The 14963-nt window shown below is 46.0% G+C and overlaps 1 long non-coding RNA gene across 2 annotated transcripts in view; it reads right to left on the bottom strand.

The window, feature by feature from the left end:
• The window catches only part of LOC133513260 (uncharacterized), a 32604-nt gene extending 17957 nt beyond the window's left edge, over positions 1–14647 (bottom strand). The window contains exons 1-2 of one of the 2 annotated variants that reach the window (XR_009798431.1): positions 14335–14647; positions 2837–2896 (exon numbers count right to left, since the gene is read on the bottom strand). This is a non-coding gene — a long non-coding RNA (uncharacterized LOC133513260). Of the gene's footprint in view, positions 1–2836; positions 6212–14334 lie in introns of those variants that run through there. The other variant, XR_009798430.1, reaches the window with a different exon arrangement.
• Between the last annotated feature and the right edge of the window lie 316 nt (positions 14648–14963).

Genomic DNA, 14963 nt, shown 5'->3' on the forward strand with positions numbered 1-14963 from the left:
GATTAGCGGGTATCCCCCACAAGTAGGATGTGACCTTGAGTTGAAAGAGAAATTTTGGAAGGAACTAGATGAAGTTGTCCTGAGCATCCCAGAGAGAGAGAGTTGTGATTGGTGCAGATTTTAATGGACATGTTGGCGAAGGAAACATGGGTGATGAAGAAGTGATGGGTAAGTACGGCATTCAGCAAAGGAACTTTGAGGGTTAGATGAAGGTGGACTTCGCAAAAAGGATGGAATTGGCAGTGGTGAACACTTACTTCCAGAATTGGGAGGAACATATAGTGACCTACAAGAGCGGAGGTAGAAGCACGCAGGTGGATTATATTTTGTGCAGATGATGTAATCTGAAGGAGATTACTGACTGTAAAGTAGTGGTAGGGGAGAGTGTAGCTCAACAGCATAGGATGGTGGTGTGTAGGATGACTCTGGTGGTGGGTAGGAAGATTAAGAAGACAAAGGTAAACCAGAGAACCACGTGGTGGAAGTTGAGGAAGGAAGAATGCCATGCGGCCTTTCAGAAAGAGATGAGACAGGCTCTTGATGGACAGGAAAAGCTCCCGGAAGACTGGAATACTACTGCCAAGGTACTTATTGAGGCAGGCAGGAGAGTACTTGGGGTGCCTTCTGATAGGAAAGAGAAGGAGACTTGGTGGTGGAACCCCAAAATACAAGAAGTCATCCAAGGAAAGAGATTAGCGAAGAAGAAGTGGGACAAGGAGAGGACGGAGGAGAGGCGGAAGGAATACATTGAGATGCGACATCGGGCAAAAGTAGAGGTGGTGAAGGCTAAATAGGAGGCATATGATGATATGTACACCAGGTTGGATACAAAAGAGGGAGAAAAGGATCTTTACAGGTTGGCCAAATAGAGGAATGGAGATGGGAAGGATGTACAGCAAGTAAAGGTGATTAAGGATAGCGATGGAAATCTGTTGACTGGTGCCAGTAGTGTGCTAAGTAGATGGAAAGAGTACTTTGAGAAGTTAATGACTGAAGAGAATGGAAGAGAAGATAGAGTCGAAGAGGCAAGCGTGAATGACCAGGAAGTGGCAATGATTAGTAAGGGGAAAGTTGGAAAGGCACTGAACAGAATAAAAAATTGAAAGACAGTTGGTCATGATGTCATACCAGTGGAGGTATGGAAGCAATTTGGAGAGGTGGCTGTGGAGGTTTTGATCAACTTATTCAATAGAATACTACTATTCTGCATGGAGTGAAGATGCCAGAAGAATGGCGGAAAAGTGTGCTAGTCCCCATTTTTAAGAACAAAGGGGATGTTCAGAGCTCTGGAAACTGTAGAGGAATAAAGATGATGAGCCACATAATTAAGTTATGGGTAAGAGTAGAGGAGGCTAGACTCAGGACAGAAGTATCTGTGAGCAACAGCATGGTTTCATGCCGAGAAAGAGTACAACAGATGCAGCAGAACAACGGTGAGGTGTGCCGTTGGTGTGCCAGAAAAATTGAAGGTGGAAGCGGGACTGCATCAGGGATCCGCACTGAGCCCCTTCCTGTTTGCAGTAGTAATGGGTAGGCTGACAGATGAGGTTAGATTGGAATTCCCTTGGACTATGATGTTCGCAGATATTGTGCTCTGCATTGAATGCAGGGAGAAGGGGGAGGAACAATGAAAAAGATGGAGGCACGCACTGGAAAGGAGAGGAATGGAGATTAGCCAAAGTAAAACAGAATATATGTGTATGAATGTGAGGGGCGGAGCAGGAGGAGTGAAGCTTCAGGGTGAAGAGATAGCGAAGGTGGACGACTTCAAATACTTGGGGTCAACAATCCAGAGCAATGGTGAGTGTGGTAAAGAAGTGAAGAAACGGGTCCAAGCGGGGTGGAACAGTTGGCGGAAGGTGTCTGGTGTTCTATGTGACAGAAGAGTCTCTCCTCGGATGAAGGGCAAAGTTTATAAAACAGTGGTGATGATGTAAGGATTAGAGATGGTGGCACTGAAGAAACAACAGGAAGCATAACTTGAGGTAGCAGAAATGAAGATGCTGAGGTTCTCGTTCGGAGTGAACAGGTTGGATAGGATTAGAAATGAGCTCATTTGAGGGACAGCCAAAGTCAGATATTTTGTTGATAAGGTTAGAGAGAGCAGACTTAGATGGTTTGGACATGTTCAGAGATGAGAGAGTGAGTATATTGGTAAATGAGTGCTGAGGATGGAGCTGCCAGGCAAAAGAGTGAGAGGAAGACCAAAGAAAAGGTTGATGGATGTTGTGAGGGAAGACATGAGGACAGTGGGTGTTAAAGAAGAAGATGCACGAGATAGGCTTGGATGGAAAAAGATGACACGGTGTGGCGACACCTAACAGGACAACCCGAAAGGAAAAGAAGAAGAAGAAGAATGGGATTAATTGCACTAATGAACCAGTCATTGTCCAAAACCATTGTCCAATTTGTAATGCTGCGTCTGTACTGTAGAAAAACAACAACTTGTGCAATTCAGTGCAAAAAATCATCCTGCAAAAAGCATCCTGTCCAATCTGTTTTACTCGAGGCATTGAGCCTTGGATATACGCAGCCGTAGACACAAGGCCAAACACATACCATGAGTTGAAATAGTGCCCTCCATTTCGCAAGGAAAAATTTCGCCTGAAGCAGCACTGCAGCCGATGACATTTTAAAGAGCAAAAATCGGATGAGAAAATGATGCTCTCTCAACCACGAATGACTTTCTCTCGTCCTTGACGCCCCCTAAAAACTGTCTTTAAAACTGACTTAGGAGGGCAACCAGCACAGAACACGTGAACTATGAACACAAACCTCAGCAGAGTTTCGTCCAAAGTAAAATTGATGTATTAGTCACAACTGAGAGGGCACTTACTTGTGATAAGGTGACTCTTTCTGTATTGCTGCAGCTCACATTCTTTGCACATGGATGGAACTATTTGAAAAAAAAAATAAAAAAAGAAAAACAACAATTGAAAAAACTAACTACAAATACACTGAAATCAGACATTGACGATTGATGTTATTGTGACTACATCCTGTTTTATATACTGTGCATAATGCGCATATCTGTGTGTATCTGTGCAGTATGATTGAGTGACTGACTGCGACCAGTCCTGCCTCCCACCCAAAGTTGCCTTGCATGGCTTTTGTTCACCTGTGACCCTGAATAGGATATGCGGTAGATAATGGATGGATGGCATGGCATTTCAACTCCACAAAGCTTGCCATTAAATGTTTTGTTCAAATTGCTCCATATTGATACAGCCCATCAAAAGAGAGGGCCCTCCAGCCTACTGTGGCCTTTGGAGAAAGCGCATGGAGTATTGAACAGTAAGTGCTAAAAAAGTGAAACATAAAGAACCTCCAGTTGGAGAAGTGGAAAACCAGAGCGTGTGACCAGCTGTGAATGAGTGGGGTCCAAGAGGCAAGACAATGCAATGACTTAGAGGGCGAACCTGAGTACTCGCTCAGCATCACAGCAGTACACCTAAAAGAATGTGACATTTGAAATGTCACTTTCCTGCTGCTTCTACAATATTTTTCCTCAGATCAATAGTGACGCTCGCTGTTTTTAAACCTAATGGCATAAAAGTGAAGTGTCTCACACTCTTGCTGTAGTGTTTCCATCTCCTCCACTTCTCACATACAATCAAACTTGCCCCCAGTCTCTAAACAGAGACGTTTGACCCAACTGAGTGCTATGTTTTCATCACACTCCCAGAAGCATCAATTTAAAAATGAAACAAGATGAAACATGTGGACTGAATAATTCCTTTGGATCGAATTAACCTCTTGAGTCATCTGTGCATCATCAGGACTCGGTTCAAAACCACATTTATTTCTCAGTTCTGAAGGTAAAATAAAGTGCAATCACACTCTGTTTAATACTCTGTGGTTGTACTTAAATGTACCCCAACATCAAGGAACTTTGGGTATAACTGCATTCACCTCGCACACAGCGTTGGGTAGCATCGGTGACTGGTGTATTTTTTTGGCAGAGTGTGCTATATATTATATTTAAACAGTGTAGGAAGGTTACTTTAGAAATGCAGTTGGTTCCATTTACAAGTTCCCCCGTTGAAAATATCATAGTCGTGTAACAATTGCAAATTCTTTGTTCGTAATTCAGATTCAAAATCTAACGGCACAGATTTACTCACATGCATACCTGTCATAATCTGTGCTGGCTCAGACCCTGGAATTTCAGGCATTAGCAGTTTTCCCACCCAATCTATTTAACTGCTTGATCGATTGATCCATTGATTGATTGATTAATTAATTCATTCATTCATTCATCCAGTAATTAAAAGGTGGGCCAAACAGGGACACCATCAACATGGGCGAACGTGAACTAGGAGGCAATGATGACAATGAAGCAACACATTTGGAAAAGCAAGATTTCTAATTTCATTTCCAAGAATGATTTGTTAACTGTTCATTTTTTTCATTGTTATTTTTTGGTAGTCTGTTCAGAATGTTGGGTTTTGTATAAACAGTTTTTTTGACAAGTTATAATTTGTCTTGGATGTGCTGTACTTTTAATTACATCCATCCATCCATTTTCTGAGCTGCTTATCCTCACAAGGGGCTTGTGGGAATGCTGGAGCCTATCCCGGCCTACAACGGTCAGTAGACCATTTTCATCCATCTATTTTCTATACCATTTAATCTGTTCCTGGAGGATATCCCTGTTCTGGATCTCATCCCAGCTGGTTTTGGACTAAAGGCACGCTACACCCTGGACTATTTGCCAGTCAATCACAGGCCACCAATACAAACAGATAAGTATTCTCAAAGGATTTCAGGTAATTTTGTTCTCATTTCCAGGTACTCTTTCACATCATCTCTAAATATCTGCAATGAGTCATTCTTGAAAGGGCATATAATAATAAAAAAACAACATTTTCTTCCCTCCGTCAACTTTGTCAAATAGAAAGTCAGAGTGCATTCAGTGTGGGAGTCCATTTTAAAAGTGAACGGTTTGGTTGCGGCAGAATAATGAGAGAACGAGAGAACAAGACTGTTATTTAAGACTGGTGCCATGACAACTGGGGACCACTGCTGCTGAGGGATATCAGCCGAGACAACATGACAAAAGTGGAGAGGCAGATATGTTCCTGAAATATACAAAATAATATAAGGCATTATGTGACTAGTAGTTTGTTGGTTGCATCGTGTGTTTTCAGACGGTTATGGCCACATTTTAACATAGATTTTTTATTTGCATAGTTATGAATAGCATGTGTGATGACAGACGTTGCACATTCACATGCTGTGAGAAATTCTGACATCTGGGATCTAACAACCACGTTGTATTTATCAGAGAATCAACACCAGAAAAAAAAAAAAAAAAGATTTGGATGCAAATATGTTATATAGGTTATTCCATCGTTTTTAAAAAAGTTTCATGAACAGTAGCATTTGTCTCTGGTGACATTTCTTTACGTTTTATTTGAACGAGCTACTTTTTCTTTCCACTCCTCATGTGCATCAATACCTTGTAACGAAAGAAAGGGAGAGGTTGATTGCCGATATTGCTGGGGTCAGAAATGACCTTTGGTTCCTCACATGGAGCCAATTACACCACAGGCTTGCAGGCCAAAAATGATAACATCCCTCAAACCTTTATCTGCTCTTAACAGACAATTCTTAAGAAAAAAAGAACTGTGGTGGCCTAACTTCGGTTTGAATGTCACTAATAGTATGCGACACTTGGTTGTTCATGTCTGCAAGGAGACTGACTGCTTTATAAACAGCACACAAAGTATTGTTTATTGGACTTGAATTATCAGATTAGATTGAACCTGTGAGTGTTGGTATACATTGCATTGTATTTGAGAAAATGATATGCATCTTTTTATCGAGCTTCTCTACTGCTTCTCCTCATTCTGGTCACAGGTGAGCTGGAACCTTGGGCAAGAGGCAACATACATCCTGGGCTGCCCCCCACCCTCCACTCCCTCCAGCCAATCTCAGATAAATCGCAAAAAGTGTGTGTTGTTTTTTTCCAAACTTGAGCTCGTGCCTTCTTTTTGGCACATTTCGTGCACTATCTCAAAATAATTTCAAGCACTCTCTGAAACGTCACATTTTATGAGAATGAGGCTATAATCAAACAAGGGGTCCTAGTTCACTTTGTAACTTGACTTATGATCTTTTTTTATTGCTATAGCTTCAAATTTCAGCAAATATGACCACCTAAATGCTCCAAATTCAGCTAATGACTATTTTCCGTCAAATGTCTTGAAACTCTGTTGTTCATAATAATTTGGAAAAGTGATTTTTTTTTTAATTAAAAAGAATACTGTTGTTATTGAGTGTTTTTTTTTCAAAAACATTTGAATTACTGGCATATTCTGAAGGTGATGACTTTAAATTATACCACATGTCATTTGCATCAACTAAGTAAATCTGAAAAAAAATATCATTTGTATATTTATTTAGAACTTAGTGTATGCTATTTTTTAGATTGGCATGTAGGAAACAATTCTGTTGCGACCCGAATGACGATAAAGATAAATGAATTCCCCTAACAAAGATGGAAAAAATGGGCAGTGCATCGACTACTTTGTGGACCATGGACATACAAACAGACATTCAGAACTGTAATCTGCATTTTGGAGCGGGCATTCCATTATGACTATGAAAATAAATTCCCCGCTCCTTGAGCTGTCACCTTATTGTGGTAGAGGGGTTTGTGTGTCCAAATGATCCTAGGAGATATGCTGTCTGGGGCTTCATACCCCTGGTAGGGTCACCCATGGCAAATAGGTCCTAGGTGAGGGACCAGACAAAGTATGACTCCAAAACTCCTATGATGACTACCAAAATTGGATCTTGGTTTACCTTGCCCGGACGCGAGTCACCGGGGCCCCCTTCTAGAGCCAGGCCTGGAGGTGGGGCTTGAAGGCAAGCACCTGGTGGCCGGGCATGCACCCTTGGGGCTCGGCCGGGCACATCCCGAAAGGGTAACATGGGTCTCCTTTCCCATGGGTTTGCCACCTGTGAGAGGGGCCATAGGGGTCGGGTGCAATGTGAGCTGGGCAGTGACCAAAGGTGGGGACCTTGGCGATCCGAGAGGGTGTTAGTAGAGGGTGTCCGGTTTGATGGCCTCAGCATCGCATCCCTGCTCTTTGCAGATGATGTGTTTTTTTTTTTTTTATCTCCAGTTCTCACTGGAGCGATTCACAGCTGAGTGCCTGGGATGAGAATCACCACCTCCAAATCCGAGACTTTGGTCCTCAGTCGGAAAAGGGTGGCATGCCCTCTCCAGGTCGGGGATGAGATCTTTCCCCAAGTGGAGGAGTTCAAGTATGTTCACGAGTGAGGGAAGAATGGAGGGGGAGATCGACAGATGGATCAGTAGACTTTGTACTGGTCCGTTGTGGTAAAGAGGGAGATAAGTCGAAAGGCGAAGCTCTCAATTTACCAGTCGATCTACGTTCCTACCCTCACCTAAGGGCATGAGCTGTGCGACGTGACCGAAAGAGCAAGATCCCGGATACAAATGGCCGAAATGAGTTTCCTCTGCAGGGTGTCTGGGCTCTCCATTAGAGATAAGGGAAGAAGCTAAGTCATCCGCATTGAGAGGTGCCAGATTAGGTGGCTGGGGCATCTGATTCGGACGCCTCCTGGACGGCTCCCTGGTGAGGTGTTCCGGGCATGTCCCACCAGAAAGAGACCCTGAGGACGACCCAGGACATGCTGGAGAGTCTATGTCTCTCGGCTGGCTTGGGAACGCCTCGGAATCCCGTCGGAAGAGCTGGAAGAAGTGGCTGGAGAAAGGGAAGTCTGGGTATCCCCGTGGTAGATAATGGATGGATGGAAAATAAATTCTTCTACCCAAACCCTATTGTTTTTGCATAATGTACTAACTTGAGAAAAAAAGCAACAAAAAATTCAAACTATACGTTTGAGTTGGGTCGTATTCAAATTTAATTGCCTTCACTCATCAAACTAGTAAGAAAGAAATCACAACTTTTTTCTGGAGTGCTGCATGTATGCTAACAGTATTAAAAGTATTTTTCAGTGACCTAACGCCCACTAAGTTTTGTCGACGACCAGTGGGAACTAATTATCAGGATTTACCTTTCAATCCAGAGGCTTTTCGGATCATGGGAGCTCTTGCCTCTGAAGCATCAAACCTCTCTGGTGAAGCTCGTTATTGACAGGAGGCTTTTTACACACCTTTGATATATTTGTTTACATGTACTCATGTGAAAGTTGTGAAATCACCTGGGAATATGCATAGTTTGCAATGTAGTTACTGTACAACCTATATGAGTGTGGCTCCCAGTAAAGGAGTGACTCCTCTGTAATGGTCAGTGATGTGTACCATAAGAAGTGCTATATTTGGTTGAAGTCAATCATCCTCACATCAGTGGGTCATACTTGAGCAATACTCCCTTGATCTGAAACATCTTTTTATCACATGTCAAAATACACACGTGAGGTCATTCATCAACATTCACTTTTATCATGACAATATGACAGCTTTACATACTGCTGCCAGTTCACCAAGTCATACTGATGAGCTTGGCAGCAAACATGCTTGATGAAGAAAGGAGCGGCAGAGAGAGAGAAACAGCAGGGAGAATTAAGAGTGATGTGGGTAGAGTGTGTGTCTGTGTGGGTGTATAGGTTTCCCGCTAGGGACGGCACTTTCACCCAGAACGTTGCTCCGGAACGTGTGACACGCAAGCCACAAAATTGGATGTACACGTGGACTTATTGCAACATGGAGGTGAGGAGGGTCAACTTAGTCACCCCTCGTTAATCAAGACACACAATAACTGGCCACTTTATTAGATACACCAGCACAAGCTATGGCAGCGGTCACAAACCATTTTGAAACAGAGAGCTACTTCTTGAGTATTTATTAATGCAAAGAGCGACCAGTGTGATAAATACTTCAGAAATAACACATTTGGGGTGGCATGGTCAAGTAGTTGTAGAGTGTTGGCCACACAGTTCTGAGGATCGGCGTTCAAAACCCACCCCCACCAGTGTGGAGTATGGATGTTCTCCCCGTGGCTGCGTGGGTTTTCTCCAGGCACTCTGATGTCCTCCCATATCGAAAAAACGTGCATCAATTTGAGACAATAAATTGCCCCAAGGTGTGATTGGGAGTGCGACTGTTGTCTGTCTCCATGTGCCCTATGATTGGTTGGTAATCAGTTCAGGGTGTACCCTTCCTCCTGCCTGTTGACAGATGGGATAGCCTCCAGCACTCCCGTGACCCTCGTGAGGATAACCGGCTCAGAAAATGGATGGATGGAAGGATGCAATTGTGCATACTACACTGAGTGCACTAATATTTTAGATCTACAGTATGTCCAAATGGCAATATATTAGAAACACCTTGGGCGTTGTACACCACTAAAGATCACAGTAAAAATACAATACACCAAACATTTTTGTTCAATGCTAAGTCCATTGAGACAAAACGAAAATATGTCGTATAGCACGACGCCCAGAGGTTTGCCCATTATCGTTAAACATTTAGAAGGTGATAATAAACAAAGGTACGTGGAAAAATGAGAGACACTTAGCATAGAGGACCCATATTTAATGCCAAAGTCAATGTTTTCACCAATATGAAATTGGACTGTTAATTCGCGTCCACATTTCTTGGACAGCTGTATATACACATGTATCTGGTGAGTAAGTCGTTGAGATTTACACAAAAAAAAAAATTGAAAGCGTATAAAAGTCTGGACGCTTACAAATACTTCGTTGCCTGATGTGTTCTCAATCAAGAGTAAATCCCACTTTGTGATGGAGCCACTCAGATTTTTTCAATCCAAATACCAATATTCAAATAAATGACCCCTGGTTTTACACAAACTTGCATTCATTAACTCTGGAAAAAAAAAACTATGAAAAAAGAGGACAGAGATGGGTTCTCCGTACACGGAAGCGTATCGCTGCCACACGTTAACCTCCGTTAAACCTCTCTGCGACAGACGGTTTAGTTTCTTTTTTTTTTGAATACGCACTGTTCTCAAATGAGTCAACTTGGTATTATAAATACTTCTTGGTAATTTGAGATTGAGAAGAATAATTCCTACCTGAAATGAAATGATCGCTACACTGGCATGTGTATTTGGTTGGACACCATCCATTACTTTTAATTGCTGAAATCCATTGATCATTTTTGGTCTTTTCAGCTTGGGTTGAATACAAATACGAATATTAAAATAAATACCCCTGGTTTTACACAAACCGCATTGATTAACTATGATTGAGATAAAAAGAGGACAGGGAGTCGGCTCCTCCGTACATGGAACCGTATTTCGGCCACACCCACACACACACCTCTAAATCTCTGTGTGACAGACGTTTTTTTTTAAATATGCATTGATCTCAAATTGTCACGTCCCATCGGAACGGGAGTAAGACCCAAATGCAGGACTCGGACGATGCAAGGTAGTGCGGGGAGAAACGTTTATTATTCCGAGGTCGGGGATCGAGCAGGCAGTCAGGTGCAGCAGCGGTAGTTGGGACGTCGGGCGAAGAGAGCAGGTGAGCGGGCAGGCAGGAGTCAGTACACAGGAGAACGATCAAAGCAGGCAGAAGTATCAAAGGAGTCAGGCTTACAAGGTTGGTCGGAGAACATGCGAAGGTTGGTACACACGGGTTGTCGATCAGGGATACCGGAGCACTCGAACGGGGCATCAAGCTCAACGAACTGGCGCGGACCAGTCGTCATCGGGGACATATAAATACACAGGCTAATCAGTCCGCATGAGGCGCAGGTGTGTGCCTCCCAATCAGCGCAACCGCGCGGGCACCTGCACAGCCCGGGGTGGAGCGGCAGGATCATGACAGTACCCCCCCCCCAAAGGCATGGCTCCCAGACGTGCCTAAACGAAAGAAACAGACAATAATTAACACAGGCAGGGGTGGGTGGAAGACGGATCCGGAGGAGGGCACGCCCCCCCCCGCCCCGAACCCCAGTCTGGTGGCCATCCAGGCCACCAAACGCAAGGCGTCCGGGTGGACAGGTCAGGAGGACGACCCGAACGCCAAGCACCAGGGTCCCCACGGAGCGATTCGGGCGGACGACCTCTGTGATGAACCAAACGGCGTAGCAGGAACCAGACCAAGGCAGGCAACTGCTCCGGATGAGAACCTCCCATGCCGTGGTTGCGAGACGACCAGGGACTGGTCGCTACCGAGGCTTGGTCAGGAGGCAGCCATGGATTGGTCACCAACGAGGCCAGGTCCTGAAGCGGCTGGGAGCCCTCAGGAGCGAAGAGGATGATTAAGAGAAGGACCAGAGCCATGACCGCCACCCCGAAGTCTCTCCAGCTCCGGGGTGGCTCCACAGAACTCCGCAGCTCCTCCTGGACAGGAACGTGAGAAGGTGGCGACACCATCGCCATCACCACATCCTGGACAGGAACGTGAGAAGGCGGCGCCAGGGCCACCTCCTCCTGGACAGGAACGTGAGAAGGCGGCGCCAGTGTCACCTCCTCTTGGACAGGAACGTGAGAAGGTGGTGGCACTATCGCCACCTCCTGGACGGGAACATATGGACGTGCCAGTCGCCGTCGGAGCAGGAAAAGGGGACGACCGCGGACCGGTCGCCGACAAAGCAGAAACGGGGAGCGACCGCCGACCGGTCGCCACTGGTACTCCAGGGCACGAACGAGAAGCGGCTGTGGAGACGCCGCCACCTCCTGGACAGCAACGTGAGGCGGCATTGGGTCAGTCCCCACTGCCACGTGAGCTTGCAGTGCATTCGTTGAAACAGCAACGTGGGCGTGGCGCGGTGGCGAATCCGTTTCCAGGGCGACGTGAATGAGAGTCGGCAGAGAGTCATTCGAAACTGACACGTGAGCATGTCTCAGGAGCGGGTCAGTTCCAACTGCCGCGTGTGCTTGGCGAGGTGGTGAGTCCGTTCCCACTGTGACGTGCACTTGGCAAGGTGGCGAGTCTGTTCCCACTGCAGCGTGCGCTTTGCGAGGGGGCGGGTCTGTTTCCACGGCGACGTGAACGAAAGTAGGCAGAGAGTCAGTCGAAACTGACACGTGGGCGTGTCTCGGGAGCGGGTCAGTTCCAACTGCCACGTGAACCTGCGTCAGCAGCGAGTCTGTCACAGTTGTGACGTCAGCGTAGCTCGGCTGGTTCGCCAATCCTTCCCGGACCTGGGCTGTGAGAGCCGCCAATTCGGCGCTCTGCCGCTCTATCTCCGCCCGCATTTCGCGGTAGAATGCATCGCAGTTTGGCGGCTCCTCCTCCCTCTGGGCTGGAAGCTTCGCCACCAGCTTCAGGTCTGCCGGTTTCACCATTGCCAGCGAAGAGTGGGAGGATGAGGACAGAGTCTTTGTTGCCGCGCCGTGGGAGGTACAAGGGAGCGCCCGACCTGGATGTCTCCTCTGGCCGCCACGCGGAGGTCCCGGGTAGATGGCCAAGCGGGTTCCCTCAATCGGATTGGTGTAATTGTACTCACCGGGAGAAGACGCTCGGGTGCTGGAAACGCGGGGAGGTGAAACAAACTGACTGGGATGAAAGATCGGATGAGCAGATTCATAATCGGAATAATCGGAGTCGTACTCCGGCAGCCGGTCATACAAATCACGGTCCTCCTCATATTCCAAAAAAGTCAGAGTCCAGAAGAATATGAGGAGCCGGACAGGTCGTGGTCGGGACGTATTCATACCTCGTTGGCGGAGCGTAAGACACGGAAGCGGAGGACGTCAGGGAGCCTACCCAGATTGGACAGGCTTGGGCCTCCGGCAGACGGTCTACCTTGCGTCGGTCCCGGCGACGCCGGGTCTTTCCTGCTGGGTCCTGTGTTGGCCAGTTCGTTCTGTCGCGCCCCATCGGAACGGGAGTTGGACTCAAATGCATGGACTCGGACGATGCAAGGTAGTGCAGGGAGAAACGTTTATTATATGCCGAGGTCAGGGATCGAGCAGGCAGTCAGGTGCAGCAGCGGTAGTTGGGACGTCGGGCGAAGAGAGCAGGTGAGCGGGCAGGCAGGAGTCGGTACACAGGAGAACGATCAAAGCAGGCAGAAGTATCAAAAGAGTCAGGCTTACAAGGTTGGTCGGAGAACATGCGAAGGTCGGTACACACGGGTTGTCGATCAGGGATACCGGAGCACTCGAACGGGACATGAAGCTCAACGAACTGGCGCGGACCAGTCGTCATCGGGGGCATATAAATACACAGGTTAATCAGTCCCCATGAGGCGCAGGTGTGCGCCTCCCAATCAGCGCAACCGCGCGGGCACCCACACAGCCCGGGCTGGAGCGGCAGGATCATGACACAAATGAGCCAACTTGGCATTATAAATACTTCTTGGGAACTTGAGATTGAGAACAAGAATTGACCCCTCCGTACAGGGCACTTAACCCCGCCTCCTGAAGTGACGTCACGCCACGTGCGCTGACGTCAGACAAACAATTGGGAAAAATATCGGCGCAGCAAGAAAGGAATAGAGCGAAACTGTCCAATTTACCGGCTGATTTCTCACTCGCATTCTTAGCTAACAGTGAAATATCGTTGAAAAGCAGACAGCAGGGTTCAAGTATTTCAGCGAGGGGTATTTCAATGGTATTTACATGCATATCGACGGAGAAACCATTGATATTAGCGCGAGATCTTTCCAGAGTCAGAGGAAGACCGAGAAGCTACATAATATAATATATTATAACCCAAAGACGAATTTGTCATTGACAGTTTCCTATTTTTGTGTTACCTATCCCACTTGTGTGCAGAATCTGTATGTGTATCTGCATAGCCGTTTGTGAACCGCCGTATGAAGGAAAAAAAGAAGGCGAGGCTTGATTTACGAGTTGTTTCTCTCGTTTTCTTTGTGTAACGTCACGCGGTCCCCTCTATAATTATTCTTGAATTAGTGCCGAACCTACGTAAATCCCAACCGAGTACGACAATCACTACTTCAGTGTCCTCAAACATCCTTCCTTCAGTCTTGGTGTCTCGGTGCACGTCAAAGGCTTTTAGGACTGCTAGTCCGGTTTAGCTTAGCTAATTAGCCGCGAACAATGGGACATGTTTGTGCAGTCAGATCATCGCAAAATATCGCTCAACACAGATCAAGTGTGACAATCATTCACACGTAGCTATATTATGCAAGCGAAGAACTGCTAATTCATTTATATGAGACACGTATTCAAAATCAAATATAGAGCATACCTTCGTGCTAACAAACAAAGTCCGGTTTAGCTTCGTTCGGGAGCACCGAACAGAGACACGTTTGTGCAGTCAGATCATCGCAAAATATCGCTCAACACAGATCAAGTGTGTCAATCATTCACACTTAGCTATGTTATGCAAGCAAAGAACTGCTAATTCATTTATATGAGACATGTATTGAAAATCAAATTTAGGGTTTACCTTCGTGCAAACATATCTGTTCCGGTTGATGGATTCAGTTGATCATGCGGTCTTCCTCAAAGTTTGATCCATCAAAGACATTTTTCGTACTGGGTCTTCGGTTTTGGAAAGGGTACGAATTGAACTCCACCAACTAGCCTTTCAGGATACCTGTCGTCACTATTAGAAACTCCGTGACTACACCTCTTAACCATATCTATTGTTAAAGAACCCAAATATGCGATAGAACACCAACAGAAGCTATACAGCGTTGTCTGAGATTTGAGTCCGAGATTATACAGATCTCTGGCCTCTGATTGGTCAGTGACGCGGATTGCGCAACATCCATGGAGCGGTCAGTTCCTACCTGAAATAAAGTGATGGCTACACAGTCGTGTGTATTTGGTTGGCCACCATCCATCGATCTTTTCCGGTCTTTTCAGCTGGTATGCTATAGAATGATCTCTTTGAATATCTGTCTCGCCTGTTGTGACAACCAACAGCACAACAGGTCTCGGGTATTGTAAATATTCTCCTCCAGTTCAATGTCTCCCACAATGTCGAGCAGCTCTGTTTGACCGATAATATGGCACCGTGAAAATGGTGACGTCACGTGCCCGAGCTGTATACAGCTCTTGTATCACTGCATG

The sequence above is a fragment of the Syngnathoides biaculeatus genome, chromosome 15, assembly GCF_019802595.1.
Source record: "Syngnathoides biaculeatus isolate LvHL_M chromosome 15, ASM1980259v1, whole genome shotgun sequence".
NCBI classification, from domain to species: Eukaryota; Metazoa; Chordata; class Actinopteri; order Syngnathiformes; family Syngnathidae; genus Syngnathoides; species Syngnathoides biaculeatus.